Source organism: Lonchura striata, chromosome 4, assembly GCF_046129695.1.
Source record: "Lonchura striata isolate bLonStr1 chromosome 4, bLonStr1.mat, whole genome shotgun sequence".
NCBI classification, from domain to species: domain Eukaryota; kingdom Metazoa; phylum Chordata; class Aves; order Passeriformes; family Estrildidae; genus Lonchura; species Lonchura striata.
The window spans coordinates 66,519,516-66,539,813 of record NC_134606.1 but is presented as its reverse complement, the minus strand read 5'-3'; positions in this window follow the sequence as shown (position 1 = coordinate 66,539,813).

The window sequence follows — 20,298 nt, the reverse complement described above, 5'->3', positions numbered from 1 at the left end:
TTGTAGTCCTGGACAAGAAAGCAGAAAAGCTCTCATCTGAAGAAAAGCTAAAGTAACATTAAGAATCATCCCCACAAGATAAATTACTCAAATAAAAGCTGACTTTGAGGGCTTTGCAGATCAGACTGTGCGTCAGCAACAAGAGCACAGCCTAAAGAGTAAATTATGACAAGTTATTCCAAATGTACATGTTTGCAGTTCTGCACAAGCTAAGCTGTGAAGGCCATTAAATGCTGGAACTCTGCTGAAGACACTTGAATGTACCCAGGCATCAGAGCGTGTCTTCCAGATACAAATTGTACTAATCAGAATTTCATTTTGAACCTCTTGGTTTACACAACGTGAGATTCCTTCAAGGTTTCATAGTTACAGAGCTAAAATTTTGCCTAGTTTCATCTTGAAATAGATGACAATACAAGATGTAGCTTAATAAATGTAATCCTTTGATCAGGACAGAAATCATGGTAAGAATTTAGTTGTTACTTCTAAACAGGACTTACCAGTAAAACACTGAGGTGTTGTGGACAGTGTTTATACCTAACCATGCCAAAACTTGTCTTGGACATTCCTATTCCGACTGCAAGGGAAAAGTAATGAATAAAACAATGACTAAACCCATGTTACTCACTCAAAAGTGTCAGCTTGTTCAGGTGAATTTGCTGATGTGCAGAAATTGATATCAATGGAACACATCTTCTCAAGTCCTTAACTTGCTAGTGGTTCCAGACCCTCACAATGACCAAAGCTGCAAGTACAAAAGACCAATTAGTCTCTTGTATCTATTTCCACTCTGCCAGGGCTTTATCTGCTATTCTATCTCCAAGGCTATCTTTAATCAGCTTTAACCAGAGTTTTTCCTCCCTATCAAGAGACTACTGCAAAGCCATGGCTGCCACCATAAGAGTTTTCCTTCAATACTTAAACTAAACCTTTTACCTCATTTAAATCTTGCTATTCAGATTTTTTATGTACTATATACAGTAAATAATTATTTCCCCTTTTTATTTTTTCATTATAAAAATATTTGTAGACCATGATTTCTTGCTCAAAAGTGGAGATTTTGAAAGGCAAACTGTAAATTGTTCATCTCCCTGCCATGTCTTAGAATAACAAAAATAAAAATTAAGTTTTCTTCAAATAATTTCCCACCAATATAAAGTTCTTTATCACAATTTTACTAGGAACATATTGCTAGTGAAGAGACAGACAATGTCCAGTGGGAGGGAGGCCTAGTATTTAGCAGAGATGCAATGAATTACGAATAAATAAATAAAACTACCAAACTGAGATAAAGATTAGTGTTTGAATCTCCCCAGAACAGAGGAAGAGTTGCTATTTCAGCATTCTTCTGATCAGTCTATTCAAATTAAGAGCTAAAAAGGGTTCCTTTTTTTTTATTCCCTTAAATAACTTATTAGTTAAAAGGGTGTGAATTAACTTAGAATGAATGTTCAATTCATATAGTAGAATCGCCATCATCATTATTACAGGAAGCTCTAATCATTACACAGCCACTAATATAAGACATTCTGCTAGCTTGCCTTTAATGAACATGACTCACATTTCACTTTAATGATTCCTACACCCCTGTCTCCTCTGAGCCTTCTACTCAGCCATGGGGGAAGGGTGGCCTAAATACCTTTTTAAAGACAAAGGCATCACTTCCACTAGCCCTCTTTTACAGGAGCTCACACTGAAGAGCATTGCAGAAATCTGAAGTCCAGAAAGTACCCAGAGCCATCTCCTTTAAAGAAGCCTCCAACTGGGCTACCCAAAATTGAGGCACGTGGAAAGAGTGAACTCCTCAAAGGAGCTGAGCCATCTGCAGCACTTTCTCTGGAAGATTCCTTCCCACCTTACTCAGTCAGCTCCCTGTTTTCCACAAAAGTATGCAGAGGCTTAAGCAGAGCTCACAGGGAAGAGGCTTGCATTGGTGGCAACGCAGAGATGCTTAAAGTGCATTAATCTCTCCCCAAAGAGCCTGTGGGAACATTCCAAAGAGAAGTCCAGCACCTCACACCTTTCTTTCTCACCCAAATCTAACCTCACCATAACAATCAGGTATTGAGAGACTGAAGCTTCAGATTTCCTAAACAGTTGAAATGATCCATTTACCTCCAGGTTAACTGTCTTCACAGCATAGACCATTTCTCAAAAAAATCCACCTCAATCAATCAGGTCAGAGTCAGAAATATCTCTGTAGCAAATGTAAACTCTTGCTTGAGAAGCATTACGACATCCAGAGATAAGCACAAAGCCAGCTCTTTCTGTGTCTGCTACATAAAGAAAAAACACCCCACCAAAGCACTTTCATGGCATGAGGGATAAATGGAACTGCTAGTTTCACAGGACTTCCATTCCATTCCTTAGACTTTTCTTGCCACTAAGTGTACAATTGAACTACAGACTAAATTTCACTACAAATTCCATCTCTTAGACAGAGTCCTACTCCTAATAACCTCACTGCTGGAGCCAATGCTATGCCATGTGCAATCCTAGCCTTCCCAAAGAATGAGGCTTCAACAGTTCAGTGAAATCAGGTTGTGGTTTTATAGATGATGTAAATCAATTTCTTCTTTACACACCAAGAAATGGTCAGTTGTACTCCTTAGTCAAATAGACAAACATTTTTCAGCATTCCTGAGAAACAGATAAAGGAAAAGCAGAGACAACTTCACAGAAGTTCCCTCACATCCATCCCATCCAGGTGTGATGTCTGTCACAGAAGCACAAAGCATTCAGACATATGAAGCCAGGACTGAACAACACTACAGTCACTTAAAACACTGGCATCAGTCTAGGGTGGAATTATGTCAATACTAAAACTGGTTGAAAAGTTTAACATTACAGTTTTATTCCCTTTATTTCATAGTCTATTTTGTTCCCTTAACTTTTACATACAAATGCCTTTCCTTCTCTCATTAAATTTAGAGAGGCTGGCAAAATTAAATATCATTAACCTTCTTAAATTACCTTAATTGTCCAGAACCCATTTAATATCCAGTCTTACAGGCGGTACTGTACAAGAACAAAGTTTGGTCCACTCTTTACTTAGATGTTCAAAAATATCATTGAAACTCCACAGAGTGCTCCTAGCAAGGGACAGGGAGTGCAGTTGCCATGTCAAGAGACTTGATTGCAAGAGATGGACAAGGAGAATTTGAGGAACAGCAGAGAGAACAAGAAGAGTCTCTGATACTGCTCTAAAGCAACTAAAGTGACCTGAGAAGAGCAAGAAACTGTCCCTTCCCTACCCCCTATCCCTCTACATGACACTTATGCCCATGCTTGGCTACCCAGTTTTATTCTTCTTCTGGTTACAGGACATCCCTTTATGTCCAGTGTTGTTAGGAGCTGCAAGACTTTCCTCCATTTCAGGTTTGGAGGACCATTAGCTATTATTTCATGCATTCAGTTCTCCTGCAGTTGCTTCCTGTTGCTCCTTAAAACTGTACTACAACCTTTTCTCTCTCTATGGTCTATGGCACACAAGGATCTGCAGCATAACAGCTGAACTATTCCTGGAAATGCTAAACACCTCATGCTCAAAATTCATCTCTGGTGTAGTTCAGCAGCCCAATCCATCATTACTCAGTTAGGCCTAACATGTGAATAATTTTGAACCAGGAATGGAACAACAAAGCCAACCAAAACTACATTTTTGGTATGAAATGTTGACCAAACATGTCAGAAGAAAATGTTTCCCTCTTTGATTTTGATGATGACAAAATGAAGATCCTCCCCTCAGTACACACCTGTTCCTGACGTACTGCTTCACATCCCTTAAAACCAAGGACAGAACCAGACCTGCAGATTGCCATCGGAAAGGCTGAGGTACAAGTTGAGAAGCCTGCAAACCATCCCAAGGCAGACAGTCATTGCCCATACAAACTCCCCAAATTCAGACATTCCAGCCGGTGCTGAATGGCATCTTTCCCACATGGCTGCACAGCAAGTGCCTGAGCCTGTGAGTTAGATTCTGACCTCATAGTCTTGTTCAAGTTTGCAATAATCCCAAAATGTATTCTTGTTAACAACACACAATTTTCAATATATAACTTGCCTTTCAAGTAAATTAACACTTCACAGTCAGATTCTGCCTTCTAGACAACTCTATCCTAATTGAGACTTCTGTGATTTCATTTCAAGGGAGGGCAGAAGCCTTCATTTGTGATTTTAGCTGCAGGGACAGATAGATAATGAACTGCGTAGATTTCTCCAAATATCACATCCTCTGAATGCAGCTACCTGACAAAAGACATTAGACTACAGGGGCTGGGACAGTGCTTAAGCTCAGACATGTATTGTTAAATGTGACATGCTCAATTTATCATTAGTTATGAAGTGAAAACGGATGAATACACATTCAATTTAGTTCAGCTGCTTTCTTCATTTATCACACTCTTTCATCATCCATCATTCTTCCCTGCCACCCTTTTGATTTGAACAAATAACACACTTTCATAAGTTTAATCTAATTAATCATAATTGTAAGGCAATGTTCCCTTAATGAAGCGTATACTGGGCTATATAAAGTTTGTTGCAATTTTAATAAAATCTGTTCCAGATAAAATCTACAAATGTTTTCAAGGCAGCCAAATCCAGCCCTATCTCTCTCCCACTCATTACTCAGGTTGATGATGATGTATCAGCACAAAGAGTTGCTCAAGCATATTGTTCTTTTATAGAACCACTGTTTTAATAAATTGGAAAGCGTTCATCATTTTATGAGACAAGACATGCAGTTTAAAAAGTTAATTAAAGTATAAACAAATCAGAAAACAAACCTAAAGGATTTTCCACACATTATTGCTACGAAATATACAGTATTTGCTGTCTTCTGAGTGCATCTCACATGTCAACATCAGTATAAAGAGAAGTTGCTCCTTAGCAGTACAAGCAGTATACAGAGCTACTAAGTTTTGCTACAGATCCCCAACTGCAGGTCACCCAGAGCAGAGCCACTTCATAGCAGTGCCACTGAACATGCAGCTTCATGCTACATGATCAAGTCAAGGAATTTTAGTTCTTCTCAGTTCAACTCAGTTTGTTTGCTGAAATTTTTAGCATCATAACCCCAGATTTCATTTCTACACCTCCACCATCACTGCCTGTGCTACATAAAATTTTTCACCTTGCCTTGATCTTTGTAAGAGTTTCAAAGATTCATAAAACATTTTTGAGCATCTGGGTAGGAAGTGCTGTAGAGATCAATATTACTTATGGTGATTATTAATGAGCAATTCAGTTTGATCATTGTTAACATACATGGGTTCTTCATACCAAGATTAGCATAACTTCCATTTGCTCACAGCATAACATACTCATTTGCATCTCTTTCCACTCTTACATTGGCAATTATTTCTAACTTTCAGTAGCAGAAACAGCACATTAGAAAACTGACTTATTTTCCTACTGACAGACTTTCAAATCTCTGGACTACTAATGAGATATCTGTCCTTTTCAAAAGCTGGCTGAAAGATGTACTTCCTTGCTCCAGGGATTTTTGCCCCTGTCAGTGTCCTAGCCACAGATACTGCTGCAGAAGTATTAATAATTTCATGCTCTACCCATTAAACCATTTATGTAAACCATTTATCAAACTATGTGATGTCCATGTTTTCATTTTCAAGTGCAATTTTACCAGCTTTTTTTCAAAACTAATGAGAAATTTCCATGAGAGAAACAATTCTAACAATTACTAAATACCATCTCCTCCAAGATGTATCACTTGGACAGAGGATGGGTGAACAACCCATAAAACCTCTACTTCAGCATCTTATTCTGATGCAAGTCACTATAGGATCTGTTCTTGTTCCATCAGGAAGGAAGGAAGACAATGCAGCTCTACAGCCTGTTCTCTAGTTTATATAAGGAATTGCAGAGTTTTTTCCTTCCACTTTGTGAAATGAATGCATGATGGTTTCTGGCAGAGTGTTAGACAAAATGTGATTGTGACTCTCCCTCGTTGCACACAAGATTAGAGCTGCACAGCTGCCAGTGCTCCCTTTAGACCTGGCAAGTTATTTTACATACCCACACAAACAGGGACGGAAAATAGGGATTTACTGGTTACAAAGACAAAAGCAAGAATAACAGGAACTAACTTCATGTCTTGTCTAACACCTTTCCTGTGGCCAACTGCTGCTTTTAATAGCCACCTACTTCCGAGCTCACCCCCTGAAACACAGGGGTACAGGGTTTAATAATCCACCAAGGACACAGAACACCTGAGCAGGAATGCTTAGAAGAGGAAACAACTCAACAGTAGGAACAAGCCCTTGTAGCTGCAGCTCACTACAATAAATTCATTTGTAAAGGAGGAGGTACCCAGGACGGATCCAGGGTCAGCCTCCTTCTAGCCTGCTTCAGGCATTTAACATAGTTCCATATTTTTTCTGAAAGGAAAAAAAAATAGGTCTCAGCCAGAAAGGGAGAGCTTTTCTCTCAAGACAAGAGGAGTTTCCACATCTTCTCAGCTGGGGGGATTATTCCTGCTGTAGTCCTCTTTCCCAGCTCTTCCCTTTACTCTTATTTTGCCCACAACAATTACGTGAGCCAGTGAGGTGGCAATTTTTGCTCCTTGTCCTATACCCCTTCACTTTTTTTTTTTTCTAATTTTTTACTCAGAAGGTGTATCCTCTAAGTTGCTACAGCAACCAGTGCATCCAAAGTGCTGCTACCAAATAAGTACAAAGTATGAGACCAATTAATCATTCATTATCTTCACAATGCAATATCTGTAGCTCCAGGGCAGGCAGTCCAATAATCCTTACAAACCCCAAGGTACTCATCTTCTTCTAAGCTGATTATTCATTACTCAGAGCATATCAGCATAGAAATTTCTTCAATTTCCAAGGTAATCAGTCTAGTAGAAATGACAAGTCATTGAAATTCTGGTGCACCTTAACTACATGAAGTTTAAAAGGCCTGTAAACACATGTTTAATCAGTGCTTTCAGTGAAAGCAAAGGAAAAAGTCGTACTGAGCACTTGGAATTCAGGTTCATTTCACAGCCTCGACAAAACCAGGCAACCTTTACAAATGCCCTGGTATACACTGTTACCTCCTCTGTCCCAAAGCAGAAATACATAAGAATCTAATCCAAGAGATGTATATGCAGGGGAGAAAACTACTCCCAGTAAAACAAATGAGGCAGAAGTCTTCAGGCCCCTGGCAAATGAAAACCTAGAAAGCGCATGTGCAAAATAGCCCAGCTCTTGCCTTCCTTGGTCTGAAATGATGGGTGAACTCTGACACGGGACAAATAGCAAGATGGCAGCACAAATCACAGAAATCCCAAGGGGCACATGTGAAAGCACTCAGACACAAAGTGGTGCTAATTGTTTTGGGCTATGGTGCACCCACTCACTTTTTTAGCAAAAAGGTATTTTATGATGAAGCATCTCGACTTTACAGAGAAAAATTATTCATGGGAAAAAAAAAAAAAAATTCAATGCCTCCCTGCTTCTTCAAAGGGGTCAGTAGGAAAGAGAAAAAACAACTCTGTGGAAATGGTGAAGCCCATGACCTTAAGCTCTCAAAATAGGACCATACAGAGTAATAAAAAGCATTATTTAGAGAAAAGTGACTGCCAAAAAAAGAACAGCTTAGATGATGTAACGGGAGTGTCCAATTCAAAGGAACGTGCTGGTCTGCACAGACCTTGATTTACCACTGTAAGATCACACAGCTGTTTTTCCTGCCTCACTTTACCCCCTGAACCTCTTTTCTCTCAGACTCCAAACTGCACAGCTTCCCACATAACCTTGTTTCCCAGCCAAAGCACTGTTTCCAACATGGAAGTTGCTGCACAGGCACAAAACAGCTGGAGGGTCTGGGGCCCATCATGCCAGGGCAATGGGGCTGGCCCAGAGGTGGGGGGTGTGTATGTGTAATCCAGGAGTGGCAAAAGCTGATTTAACCAAAAAGCGAGACAGCAAGCAAGGAAATAAGAGGTTTTCAGCTCAGACATCTGCAGAGGGAGTAGAGCTTGGAAAAGGGGTTTGCCTGGTGTCCAGAGATGACTGCTCAGCCCAGCAGGATCCAGGTGAGCCTACACAGCTACTGAGTGCCTCAGATCCTATGCAGTTATTACCTGGCTGTGACCTTGCTACACTTTGAGAGACTTTTCAGAAGCAGAATGGCATTCAAAATCCATTCAGACATCAGTTTTAAAGAAGCTTGCTTCCAGTTGAGCAGTAGGACTAAAGAAGTTTGCTCGCATCTGGGAAAAGTAAATTAATAGGAACAATAAACCAAAACCCAAAACCTCAGAATTTTCTTTTTTTTTTTTTTTTTTTGGTAGTAAACTGCTGACTCGGAAAATTATTTTTCTGCATATAACAGTGTTTCTCCTGATCTTCCTTGGAAATTAGAGGGGAAGAAAGGAAAAAAAAAATCTTAAAAAAAATCTTAACACAGCTGATCCTTCACATAGCATTTTTGCTTCCAAATTTAATTCATTCCCACAAAGCATATTAGAAAATGAACTTTTCAGGTTTTCCATGGCAGTTTCCCTAGTTTTTCTGCCAACTCTCATGCAAGGAGGCAACATCCCCAGAGTAAATTGCACCCCTCTGAACAAACTGAGAGGTACTTTCTCTATCTGAACAATACTGCCCATGTATGCTTCAGACAAAATAGTTGTGCTGCTGCTGGAGTTGTCCCTTTACTTAAAGACATCAACCTCTCTCCCTGTTACTTCTTCAGTAATTTTCTTTTCTGGTTTTCCCACCCCTGCAAACTCACATACTGCAGAGGACTTGAGGCCATGCAGGGGTTGTGTCCTACTTATTATTGGCGATTGTGTCCACTTCAGTGCCCTCATTGAGCCAGGAGTTTTCATCCACTGAAGCTGGTGGAAGACCCTTCTATTTAAGAACTAATTTGTTACAAAGAATGATCCCTTGCATTTGGTTGTTGTTTGCCCAGGCAGTTCCTTTGTCATTGACTTGCTTGGTGTAAGGTATTTACTGAGCACTGCATTCCTGGCAGCAGCACAGAAACTGCCTGGACTCAATTCATTAGTGTCTAACCTTATATTTGTAATAAGATCCACCACTTAAAAATCACTAGCAAACTATTGCCACCACATTATGCTGCAAGCACAAGAGGAGAAGAGGAGAAAATGTACTAAACATCATCTTTGTTACGTGTGTGCCAATGCGAACCTTGCTGTAGGTGGCTGTTATAGCCTTGCTTTCAACTCTGCAGAAACAGCTCATAAAATCTGCCTCTGCCACAGAGCACTGTCTGCTCACACAGTGCTAATGTTTAATTAAATGGATACTTGCTAAGAAGAGCACAAGGAAGGACAGGTTTCCACTTTCAGCAAGACTATCACTCATGCACATACCCGGAGTTTCACGTTTGTGAGTGTTAAACAGCACACAGTCAACACCCCCAGCTCCTGAGCTTTGCAGGTGTATTTGTTCAACCCAAGAAAACATTTCTTTGGGGCAAGAGCTTTACTTAGAACCAAAAAAAAGATCATAAAAATCTTAACAGCAGGTTACCATTTAAATTTTCTCAAATAAGTGATTATTTTTTTGTTTTCCAACTTTTGGTTAAAAAGGTTTTTTCTTGGGATTGTTTAGAAGAAAATTGCCAGAGAATTGAGCTGATCAATTAAGACCAGAAAAAAGGATGTCATGCATATGAATAAGCAGGGAGATAGTGCAGGGAGAAAAAGAAGTGGTAATGAAAGGATAGAGAAGGAAACTATGTGCTGCCTGTGAACTGTCTTCTGCATGTTAACACCTTCTCCCAGTTCGTAAAAGGAGAGACAGAGTCTAGAGAGGAAATTTAGCAGTGTCTACTTGAAAGGTAAGACTAAACTTAGACCCTGACAATTACTAAAGAAGAACATAATTAATTATTCCTTCAACTGAATAGTCCTGAATCCTACCACAAATCAATCAGCTCTTCTTGCCTAAGAAGCTCTGACTCTATTTTAGCTCAATGAAAACAAAATCAATGAAGGCCAATTATGGCCCAACTCGTTAGAGTATGCAAATAGTGCCCCGCGGAGCTGAGCTGCTCTTGCTCTGGGCACTGCCGGGGAGGACACGCGTTAGGCAAAGCAAACGTGAGCTGGTGCTGGCACCTAGCTGCATGTGCTGTGATACATCAGCTCCTCGCAGCTCCTTTGCAGGAGGAGGCAAACGTGGCAGGGACACACTGTGCCAAACAGCAGTTCTTCAGCAGCCTCCTGCCCCGGAATCCCTGGTGCAGAAAGCCCACCAGTGTGCCTCAGACAGCAGATTCAGCATTATTTACAAAAATGGCACGTACAAATATGCCGAAAACAGAGCCTGCCTGCCTTTCATCATCTTACATTGAGAGGAAAAGGCACAAAAAAAAAAACCATGCAAAAATGATACAATTACAACATTCATAATGAAATTGCAAGGCAAGGATTCCATCTAAGTGCTTTCAGTTAAACCTCTCACCCCAGCAAATGGCAGCCTAGAGCTCTGGGTCTCCAGAACAGAGTTCTGGCTACCAACAAAAGGCTGTTGTGCATCTCCACCTTGCCACCACTCTAATCTGAGTTTGCTTTTCCTGTGGGAATCCAGAGCTTCCCTCTGGCTGCCCTGGAAGGTCTGGAACCCTGGCAGGGGGTCAGGAACCCCCCTGGACAGAGCCCCCAGAGACACTGTCTCTGATCTCTGGCCATGGAAAAGAGTTTTCAATCTTACAGGATGAATTACAAGCTCTGAGTGTTTGATATAAGCAACAATTAAGTGTGGCACGGGTGCAAAAGTAAAATTTTAGGATTCTAGATTAGGGGTCCAAAGGGGACAAGATGGAGAAAATTGGGTGTGTCTTGTCCTTTTCCTCCTTCTTCACGCCCTCCATGTTTCACTGTGGTGTTGGTATTTTTCTGTTGGTTCAGGCTGGGGACACACTGTTCAATGTAGGTGACAGATATTGGCACATTATTGTAAATCCAGCCCAGGGAGTTTCTGGTATTTAATGTTTGTAACATCCCACTGAGGGCAGAGCCCCACACGCTGCCCTGCAGGACAGAGCTGCGGCAGGGCAGCAGAACATGTTAGAGATAAACAGAATAAACAACCCTGAAACCAGCACAGACCAATTATGGCTTCTTCTTTGGCAACAGGGCAGAAAGACGAAGACTTTTCACAATCTTGGAATCATCAATGCCTCAGATTCTGACATTTTCCCAACTCCAAAACCATAGCATTTCAGGAAGCTTTCTCCTCTTCCCTGGAAAACTTTGCCCAAATTTTCCTGCATGCAATGAATGGCGCATAGCTGTCTGGAGATGCAAGGCTACTGTAGCATGAACTGCTTTGAGTTCAGCCTCTTGCTCCTACCAGTGCCACCCCAGCCCACGGGAGCACTGAGAGTGCTAACAGTGACTGTACACACACCCTTGCAGCATTCAGGCACCAGCAAGTGCCTGCCAGACTGAGATCCAATTTCATGCACCCACAAAAATCTGGCCTTCCCGAGTCCTGCTCATCCTGACCAATTTCCCCATCATCTGTCCACAACAGACAGGATTATACCTTTCAAGGAGCCACCATAGGAACTGAGCTTCCCAGTTTTCTGGCTGCAATCCAAGGACATTTTTGGCCAAAAGTCCCCATGGTGGCTTTCTGTCCATGTAGTGGGACTCTACCCTTGGCCTCAGAGCCAGCTTTGACAGACAGCTTCATCTTTCCACGGGCTACCTAAAAAATTATGATGGATACTTACTTTACTGCCACACTCAGCAGTGCTGCCAGGGCTTGGGGTAAACTACAGAGCAGCAACCACAGAAGGGTTTAAAATTAAATGCACAACTTCTGCAAGGACAGGGTGACTAGTTTTTTTCTGGTGTGGAAACCTTGATGTTGCAGCATATTCCAGTCTTTTGGGCTGTGTGTGGTTAAGAGTTTTGTGTTTGTTTTCTTCTCATATTGTTGTTTTAATGTTCATTCATATTACAACCAAGGGTATTTTTTTAAGCACCTTGAAAAGGAACATGATTATGCTACACATAAAGCATGGAAGACAAACCATTCCTATTTTTAAATCTTGACACACCTTCCCAAGAGATGTGAGAAGCCAAACCTGAGAGTTCAAGTGCTCCAAACACTGTTTATCCTCACTCTCTCTGCATATTAGTTAACATTGCTTTCTAAGCTAAATCCAAACATTAGCATTTTTGCCATTTAAAAAATAATCTTCCTACTTAAATACTGTACAGCTTCAGAGACAGAAAGCATTAGAACTGAAGCCTTTAAAGCAAAAAAGTGGGGAAACAAAATTGTTCATTACTTCATAAGCAGCTACATGCAATGAAAGGCACCCCCCTCAAACAGTTTTGAAAACCACGAGCAAACCCTTGTGCAAAGTAACATGATGTTCAATAGCATAACAGCCTCCTTGAAACAGTATCCTTAAGAGTTTATTTTACATTTCTGCTAAGAGAATAGTGTGAAATATCTACTTTTACTTCAGGAGCATGCACAAATGCACACCATTGGAGGGCTGTGAGAGACACTGCAATAAGGGAATTCTGTAAGCTGTAAAGAGTTCTGCTGGAATTGCCATCACATGCCCATGAAAAAAAACCTTCAGGGTTATCAAAGGCTCAATACAGCACTTCTCCTGTCACATCCTGGGATGAATTTCTTCTGCTTTCTCTCTGGACCACAACCAATTCAAACAGCAATCTTCTTAATGGCTCAGAGTTTTGCCTCCTACAGAGTCCATCTTCCTAAAGGACCACAGAGACATATACAAGCAACCTGATTCTTTATCTGTTAATGATCTCTCTCTTCTTTAAGCCTACAGGAAAAGATGATCCACAGCCAGAACAAAATAGCAGACAAGAAGAAGAAGTCTGCCTTACTGATGGAAAACCCCAAGGACAGCAACAAGCTGGAAAAATTGGCAGAAGTAACATACTTAGTTGTGAGGAAGAAAACCCTATGAAGAGGAGGCTAAAATGCAACACCTTGCAAGCCTCACTAGTGGCCACATTTACAGATTCCATCTTTTTACAATTTCATTTCAGTTGGGGATGTGTCAGGGCAAATAAAGCTACTTCAAGCAAAGATTAATACAGAAGGTCCTGAACTGTTAAGTCACTTCAACCTTGTAAAGCTGGACTCTACAGGCTCAAGTAAATAATTTTTATCTTTTGACAATAAGCCTGGACTTGGCTGGTTTCTGAAACTGGATTTCTGTAATACAAGTTTACTGTGACTTAGCCAGATCAAATGCAAACTCTGTGTAAGAAGCTGGTGTGTGCTTCCACCAGGAGGGGACCAATGGTCTTATTTGCACCTAAAGCCTGGAATGAGAGTAGCAACATCCCTGTAGTTACCAGTTCCTGGTGCAGCCATCAGTGAGGACTGTAACACCCACACCTCATGGAGAGCCCATTAGAGAAACAAGGATTGAATGACAACAGCAATTTAAAGGACGTCACAAAGTGCCTCAATTTTGGATATCGAATATAGCATCTACAGCAGTGATCAACTAAGGCTGGTTGGTACTTGCAAGAGAGCACACACATGCATCTTCATCTTCTATCTACACCATTAGTAACATGAGAGCGATGCCACCCTGAGTAGAAGTTAACTCTCAGTCTTGGCCCTTAAGACTTTGCCCTTTTGGCAAACCACTGCAGTCTCTCAACATGCTTTAGAAACATCTGCAAATACAGCAGCAAACATCCCGCTCAAATAACTTCAGGATCAGAAATCAGCATGTCTACAGGTAAATGGAAGTCCTGAGATAGCCTTGATGAGCAACTGCCCAGGACTTTTCTTGAGGAGCTAAATAGGTGCATATGATTTCAAGAGAGGAAAGGGGATGCCACACAAACATTCCTGCCATGCTCAAGGTTAATTTTGAGCTCCTCAAAAACACAGTAAAAAACCCTGTACTGACAGAAGTAGGAGCACAGCTGAATCCTAACCAGTACAGATTCCAAAGTCCAAAGACTTTGAATTCGTTTGAATATGAGCAAAGATTCTTCCCCTTTGGTGCATGAAGAGATGGTCATAAGACCACCCTGACAGCTCCAAAAGATACTGAGGTGAGTACAAACTATAAAGATGCAGTTTTGGCTTCAGCACTACATGTTCTGAACAGCAAGTTATTTCTAATGCCATAACTTCATCCCTTTCCAGTTGTGTACTCTTAATTCCTGTGTTATCTCTACACAGAACTAGACCAAGCCCACATTACTTCTGAACTACTTAGGACTGAAGATTTATATTTGGGTATCACCTTTTTCAAGATATCAGGGATAATTTCCAAAGACCTTTTGACACCTGAAGACTAAAGATACAAGCTTTTTAGGCATTCCAAACAGCATTTAATTACTACCTACCAGGCACTTAACCCTAAAATCCTAAGTACTCTCCCAACCCCCCACCCCCAACTCCTTCCCAAAACCTCAGACATGTTTAACTTTCACCATAGGCAAGCCCAACTAAACAGGTGTGTTTGGGACTTCAGCTGGTCACTGGTTTCTTCATGTGGCTAACTTGGGAATTGACAACCTCCTAAACAACATTATTTGTTTCCCTCCTCAGAAAGTAGTGCCACTATTATTACTGAACAAGACAAGGAGGAAATTGCTGCTGCTCTCAAGAGCTCATGTTTCTGAATTCCCATGCCTTTCCCTGAGCACAAACCCAGCATTAGGAGTCAAGTGCACAAGTGGAAGTTTGATTGCAATTGTTGGAAAGGATTAATCCCTGCCTGGGCAGCTGACTTCCAGAGTGCAATAATTAAGTGGGACCGTTCCACAAGATGAAGCATGAGGAAGGAAATTAGAGTATGCCATGCCAGGGTTGTTTTGTGCTAGAGCTGTGTCCACTTGGGCTTACACTCCATCACGCTCACTTTATGCAATGCTACCAAGCATCTGGACTAATCCATTATCCCAGGATGAAGTGAGGAGAACACAGCCAATTTCATCATTCTCTTTGTAACTAATTGCAGGAGACAGTGACTTGCTATTGTGTGGGAATGAAGGTAGAAAGACAGAGCCCACAAGCAAGCAATATGAGACAATCAAAGTTGGAAGTAAATACAGATATCATCCTTCAGCATCAAAACTTGTTCCTTTCCTAAACGTCAGGCATGGAATTGCACACCTAGACAACATTAAAAAACAAAACAAAAATTAGGTTACAACAAATGCATGACACAAAATATAGAAAGGTGGAAAGTCCTGATGAGCAAAGCACACACAAAAACCTGCTGCTGCCCAATAAAGCTCTGATTTATGCCAACCAGTTACTTCAGAAGCAGAAAGTTTTGGCCTGCCTAGCCTGGCACTGACACAGGGCCCCCACAATGAGGGTGGCAGCGCTCTGCTGGGAATACCTTTTACTTGAAAACTCCAAGAGCATCAAGGAAGACTTAACTGTAAAAGGCACAAGGTCCCTGCTCCCCCTGCTCCCATCCAAGCTCAGTGCCAGGTCTCCCAAAAGCCCTCTTCAGACATCAGCTGATAGATGGTGCTGATTGGCAAGGAAATTTCTTTCCTGCAATGTATCTGGATTAGGTGATGGCCTCAAGGTTCCAAAGAAAATTTCCTTTGGACTTCTGTGCAAAGTGCAAAGAAAGTGCAAACTTGCATGAGACAACTCTGAATCAAAAGCTCAAAATACTGAGGCAGGACATGTATTTAAGATATAGCTAAAAACCTCACTCTTCAGATCTATTCCTCATCCTGGCTGGATGCCCCATTCCTGGAAGTGTTCCAGGAACACAGTGCTCCTGGAAGGTCAGGCTGGATGGGGCTCTGAGCAACCTGGTCTAGTGGAAGGTGTCCCCAAACAAGGAAAGCGGGCTTGGAACAAGATGATCTTAAAGGTCCCTTTCAACATAGACAATTCTTTGATTCTTTAAGAATTGACAAGACTCCAGTGAAATGAACCAAAGTACCCTGGTTGAATGGTGTCAAGACATCACCTGACAGAGCAATTCAGAAGCTGCAGGCTATTCAGCTCTCGGGCTCTCTTTGAAATTAAAACTCCTACAAATTATGTCTCCAAGATGTGCTGTAAGCACAGATCATCATCTGGTGTGTGAGAGAAAACTGGATACAGTCCAGCCTGTGAACTGTGTATTACCATAGCACAAGGACACAACAGAATCACTGCTCCCAGGGGTGCTGGAAATTCCAGATTTCAGTAAGCCAGGTTGGGGACAGGCCCTTCCCACCATAGAGATGCACAAACTGCAGCCTGGCCACATCTAGCTGAGGTTCCAGGCTTGCACCATGCCTGGCCTAAGAAGAAAGGTGGTGAAACTTCCGTGGCAGGGAAATTTCCCTCACCATGCCTCCTCATTGAGCTGCAGGGCTGCTGTGCTGAAGCTCAAATACAAATTCATACCTCCCTGTCCCAAAGGTGGCCACAATTTGGAAAACACAGCCAAGCACTTTGCCATTCCATTCTATTTAAGACTGAAATATCAGTCTTAGCCATACAATTATCATATCTTGTGTTTCTCTTGTATTTAATAGCAATATAATTCTTCTTATTAGCCTAAGGGTAAGGTTACACAAACCATTAGAGAGCCTAAAAGCCAGATATTAATTTTAAAAGACTGTAATAGCTTTGTGATCTGTGCAAAAAAAGAGAAAAATCATCATTATCCCAATGTCTAATATGCACTGGCTTCTTTGCAAAATGCATTTACCTTTTCATTACTATTTACTGACTGTGCTTGTATTTCATTTGTATGGATTTTATGCAGCAAAAAAGAGCCTCAGAAAAATTTAATAAAAGTATGGAGACAGTGAACAATCATTGGAGTCTGTATCTTGACTCTCAAGGTCACAGTTCTGCTGGTTTTATTATGTTCATTTCAGAGAAACAGAAAAACCTTTTTTAATGGGAAAAAATCAGGATTGGTAATTGCATAGCCATTCTTCGTGGCACGGCAGCATCCAAAAACACGTGTGTGACAAAATCAAAGAATTCACCCTCACTGCTAGGCTCGAGCAGCCAGCTTATCACACAAATAAATATTAGAAGTCCCCATGACTTTTAGTAGCTCTCTGTCCAACACAGGGCTGAGTCAAGCTGTGTTCTGCAGCACATACTGGCCTACGCTATGCTCCAGTGGTGTCCCTCAGAGGGATGCATTGGGACCAGTGTTAACTTCATCCACGACATACTGGGATCCACTGCCCCCTCAGCACATTTGCAGATGACATCAAGCTAAGTGATGCTGTTAACACACCTGGAGGACAGGATAGCTGAACAACCTCAAGAAGTGGGCCCAGGGAGACTTTATGGTGGCCTTTCCGTATTTGTAGGAGGCTTACATCAAAGATGGGACAGACTTTATAGTAGGGTATATGACAAGGGGTAACGTTTTAAACTAAAAGGCAGAATTAGACTAGAGACAAGGCTAGTGAAATGCTAACACAGGTTTCTCAGAGAGGTGGTAGAGCCCCCATCCCTGGAAACATTTAAGGTCAGGCTGGACAGGGCTCCAAGCCCTGTTGAAAATGCTCACTGCAAGGGGATTGGACAGGACGGCCTTTAAAAGTCCCTTCCAACCCAAATTTTCTGTATTGTACCACGGCTTCAGAGCTTGCAGTCTAAATTGAGGCACAATTACATATAAAATTAGGCTTCCTTAAGAGAAATATTTTTGTTTATCCAACAGCTACCTTATGTCTACCATCCACAAAAAAAAAAAAAAAAAAAAAAAAAATCAGAACTAGGAACTTCCTTCCAGAGCATTAGTATTGATACCCTGGAGAAGGCTTCACAGCCAAGGTCAGCTTCCACCTTTGTTGCGTATCTTTGGGGTTTTCTTTGGCCCTTTCCTTAAATATCTCAGTATTGTCTCCTTAAATATCTCAGTATTGTCTCACATCATTCTCATTCCTCAAGCAAGAATTTGATAATATGAGGACTGCCCAATTCTTGAGAAGCACTTGTTAGAATAAGGAAGAGCAGGAATACATCACATTTGCTAATCTGATACTTGAAGTCTTCTCAGATAAATATTGGGGGAAGACCTAAATCTGAACTAGAAACCTTTTTATCAATCTGTTCAGTAATAGAGGGGACAAGACCATTTTAAATTACCTTAAAATTCAGGATTGGGCCAGGAACTTCCAGAATCACACTGAGATTTTTAAAACAAGTTTCCAAAGACTCTCAATAATTGAGTTTTTCTTCATTAGCCTCCTTCATGTCAATTAGGAGCTGTCCATAATGACAGCTTGCATACATTTAATGTATTAGAGGAAGAGCGGCTTAACAGGATACAAAGGGAACCCTTGGCTATGCCCACTGTGCTCAAGGTAGAAATAACAGATTTCAGCAACAGAAAAATTATTATTAATATTTGAATTGGATTCCATCACCACCTTTAAAACCACCTACCTGTCCAAACACTGTATCATCAGTTTTATCAGAGCTTGAAAGGGGCCAACCCTTTTCTAAACTTAAAGGTCTTTCTCTAAATCTAAACAAAAATATGCACTTGGGTCCTAAAATAAGAATCAATGCTTTTTGCGCCCAGCACCAGAAACTAAAACTTCTAGTTCTGCCATTGATTTCTTGAGCTACTCATTCAATCCAATACAGCTGCAGAATTTCCCACATTGTCAGTGGAAAAGGAAAAAATGTACAAAAAGGTTTCCAAATGCAGTAGAGAGGCCTAACTGGCATTGAGTCAAGTCACACCTTCTATGCACTGGCCCTCTGCTATTAGTAATTTCTGCTGCCCCATAAAAATACTTCTCCAAATTAAAAACTAAACCAAAGAATGTGGATCTCATGTCTGCAACAAATCTGGGACGCAGTCCAGAACCACCTATTGGTTATCACCACTGCTCACATGGCCTCTCTGAATACATTTTCAGAGCAAAATGAAAAGACTGGGGATATACCACCAAGAGTCAAGGAACACACAGGACTTTCTGCTTAGTAAAGATCTACAAGATGCTGCAGGTTCAAGAAATCTCAGCTTATTCACCTACATATTCTCAGTTAAGAAATGACTGCATGATGCCTTATCATGACCCATGCCATTCACAAAGCTAAATCTACACATTTCTTGATAAATTCTCCCCAGAATAAGGCAGATTTTGTTATAAATTAGTTCAGAGGAGACTATTTGTAATTAAGTCATAGAACTCCCTTTGGCTTGTCAGACATTTCATTACAGTGTCATTGGATAACCTTGTCATTATCCTTTAACTTAGCAGGGCTTTTTGCCTTAAAATTCAATTTTGCCCTGAGCAAGAAGCAAATTGCAGCCTTGGGCACTTTTGCCAAAGCTCACAATCCTGTTGATGTAAACACATGCACCCAAACAGAGCATCCAAAAAAATACTGCAGTTCAGTTACTGATGATCAACTCGAAAAGCAGGAAGAAAGCAGAGGGCCTATAAACTGGCTGTGAAGGTTTCTCTTAGGAATCATGTATTTAAACCTTCAACCAGAACAGTTCTTGTTCCATCTACAGAGAAATACATCATAATCTATACCTTATAAGAAATATTCAAAAAACATATATCCAAATATTCATACAGAGTAGATTTTTAAATGTGTTACCTAAACTGTATTTTAGGTGTGTAGGCATAGAAAGCAGGCAGGCATGCTTTTAAAAGAGCTGTCCTTACAAAGCTTCTTATTGTGAGTGCAATCCAGGAGAGCTCAGCCTCACAGCTAATATCCACAAATTATGACAAACACTTTCATTAGCCCAAAGCTTGCATGACCAGTTAATCTTAACAGAAATAACAACTCAGACCACAGCTGAACTCTGTTCATCTTAAGCAAAAAGCCTTTGCTGTGTCTCACTTGTCTTACCACTCTAGCTCTTTTTAACAGAAACAATTTCCTTCTTGAAGGCTTCTCATGCTAAACCTGAAAACACTTCTGTATATATTTGTTTGTATAAGTGCATAATGGGAAACAGGAATTCTTCTAGGAGACTATGCTCTATCAGATTAAGTTTTGCCTTATAGGACAGTAATGTTTTTCAGTATTGAATTTAACTTCTTTGCTAAAAGGAAAAGACTAAGAAATTAACTCAGCTAAAAATTTAGCTCAGTTCTTTCCCAGTTAATTACAAATTCATTAATTGAGTCTCCCTGATATTACTTCATGCTGTAATTTCAAGATGAGCCTGCATGATAAGTTACTGCTACTTTAACAAGGATAAACACCAAGCCATCCTATGTGCCTTAGAGTCCAAGGACAGGGTAAAAAAGGAAAGAAAGTCAGGTTAGAAATCTGCAGAATTCAAATACAGCTGGTCCTTTATGTCACTGATTGA